Source organism: Arachis ipaensis, chromosome B06 (genome assembly GCF_000816755.2).
Source record: "Arachis ipaensis cultivar K30076 chromosome B06, Araip1.1, whole genome shotgun sequence".
Classification (NCBI taxonomy): Eukaryota; Viridiplantae; Streptophyta; class Magnoliopsida; order Fabales; family Fabaceae; genus Arachis; species Arachis ipaensis.
Genome location: NC_029790.2, coordinates 96992798 through 96995908, shown reverse-complemented (window position 1 = coordinate 96995908; position 3111 = coordinate 96992798).

Here is a 3111-nt window from a genome sequence, read left to right as displayed (position 1 = left end):
CAGCAAAAAAAAAAAACTCATGTGTACGTCACTATTATACAATTTTTCATACTTTGTGCAGGACACAAATTTCTTTTGGAGAGAAAAAATTTTTATTAATATAGCACACAAATTTTGGAAACATAGCACACAAGATTTTGTACATAACAAATTTATTGATATAGTACATAAATTGTTGCACATAACACATTTTTGCTATGAATGTATTTTGTTAGTTGGATGAGTCAATGTTCTGGATATGTATTCCTCCAAAAAATTTTATGCTATGCACCAAGATTTTTGTGCTGTATGCCAAAATTTATGTGTTGTACATAATTCATTGGATATATAAATTTATATATAACACAAAATTTTTTACATATAGTACATAAATTTCTGTGTTGCAAATCAAAATTTATGTGTTATGCACCATTGTGCTCATACACCAAAATTCATGTGTTGCACATAAATTTTTGCACATAGCACACAAGTATTTTGTTAGTTGGATGAGTCAATATTTTGGGTATGTAATCTTCTAAAGATTTCTGAGCAACAAATTAAAATTTATGTGCTATGCATATTTTATTAATTGGGAGAAAAAGATGAAGATGAAGAGGACGATGATGAAGATAATAAAAGAGGATGAGAAGGAAAAAAGAGAAAAATAAATTAAACAACAAGCAGTGAAGGCAGCGACGATGACAATCACGTAGAAGAATTTGAAAATCGATCGGTTGAACCGGTCCAATTGCAAACCGAACACTAATACAATTTGATCCACTGCCAAAAAGCGCTCAATTGAAAACTGTTTCTGAACCGTTGAACCGTGCAGGAACTGGCCGGTCAGACCGAACTGGGACCCAGCCGGTTCTGATGAAACGTCGCCGTTTAAGGTTCTGTGCCTAGGGATTAAAAAATCCTCCTCCTCCTCGAGCCGTTTCTGATTCCCCCATTCGTCGGACTCTATCTTCTCTCAGCTCTCAACAGTAGGTTACAGCCTCTGCCACCGCCGCAAGGAAAGACTCAGCGCTGCCGCCGTCCATTGCGCTCAGGGGCCACCGTCGCAGGGAGTGAGAAACTGCCGTCGTTCGCCGCGTTGTCGTCGTGCTCCAAGTCTCCCCTGTTCACTCTCACGGTCTCACCAATCACAGCTTCTTCCTCAGGCTCGGTGTCCGTCGTTGTCTTCTTCTGCTCACCCCTGCTTCATATGGCTGCCCGTGGTGGCTCCGTGGACTGTGGTAACTATGAAGATTATTGCTGCTGCAGAAATTATTAGAAGCACTAAAACCCCAACAACTGATGCTACATTGCTACTACAGGAATAGCTACATTGTTTTTTCTTCTTCTCGATTATTTTGATGCGTTGGTTGCATGATGATGCAAAACTATATAGGTACGGATTTTGTCCCACAATAGCATTTTCAGATTAAAATAAAATGATTAACATTAGATCAAGAATTAAGAATATCTTTGATTACTAGTCATTAGACACTATAGACTTTGGATTTTGGATTATTTGCTATTAACTAAGCATGCATGCTTCAATGATAGTGAACCTTTAATTTCTTTGATCTATCATGGAGTTCACTGGGAGTAAACCAGTGAAGTTATTCACTTATTCTCCAAGTTTCTGCTAAAAAAGAAATAACTATGACACCCTTTTTTTTTATAACCAATTAAAATGTACTTATCATCTAAACAGGTGATTAACTTATAAAAGTTTCAGTGATTGTAGCTGTGTCAGAAAATAAGGTATAGATCAACTTAAGCTATTATTTGATTAATCACTGTTACGTCAACTAACAAGTAATTGTGTGCAAAGTTTAATGTTGTCAATTTCACATTATGCTTAATACCAACAAACCTCACTTTTTGACTTAAATTTAAGTGTTTGATACTATACAATTTGATTTATTGGTTAAGAAATCACCTTATAAAACCTTTGGGATGCTATACTTTAAAACTGAACTTGATTAGCCAAATAAAGTGGCAACAAACATGCAAAACATGAGTATATGTATCCTTGATAGTACATTTTGCCATAAGTTGGTGCTTAATACTCTTATTGTATCACAAAGCTCTTACACTTATAACTGAAGTTAACACTTTATTTTTTGTCTGATCCAGAGTGCTCTTAACTAAAGTAAGGGTTAAGTACTGAAATCGTCCCTAAGGTCTGGGCTGAAAATCAAAATTGTCCCCGGCCTTTATTCGTTATTAAAATCATCCTCAACGTTACAAAACGTTATAAAATCGTCCTTTTCCACTTCAATTTTATTTTTTTACCATATTACCCTTCATTATTAATAAAAATAATTTAAAATAATATTAAAAAAAGTGAGGTGTAGTTAGATATTTGCTTTGAGAGAGTGTGGGTGTACTGGGGTGCCGGTGTTAGAGAGAAAGAAGTCTATGTGTTGTAACAATTTTCACATAGTGATATTCTCTGGTTGTCATTTGACAACGGCCGTAGTTTTTTCTCCAGTAATTGGAGTTTCCACGTTAAATTCTTGTGTTGTGATTGTGTCTATTTTATTTCTCTGTCAAAGGTGTTTTCTCAAGGGAGAATGGTGTCTTATTCCCAACAGGCTTGACTCAGTTTCCAGATTTGGTAAAGAATTTCCATCACCTAGAATACACCCAACCAGATCCAACCCCATAAAAGTACAGATATATCAAGAAGAGGAATGCACACAGACAGGGCCAGAACCAGAATCATCAATAAACAATCCAAATCCAAAAATTCAAGCAAATTCAGAGTCAGAATTTCAACTAATCAACAACAATTCCACTCCTTCACCCCCTCACCCTCTGTAACATCCCTCACCCCACTCCCGTAACCCCCTCCCTCAGCAACAACAATAATCAAAACTCAGCAACAATTCAGAAAAGATTCAGAATTCTACAACAAAAATCCAGTTCACAGAAGAAGAAGAAGAAGAAGAAAAAGAAGAAGAAGAAGAAGAACAGTGGCGGATCACAGGCGGCAGGGCGGCGGTGGCAGCGAAGATCCGCGGCGAGGACCCTTCCCCTTCCCCCTCTTCTTCCCGAAACCCCCCTCCCCCCTCTTCTCCCTTCGCGTTCCCTTCCCCCTTTTCCCGAGGAGCAGAGCGGCGGCGGCAGCGAAGAGTG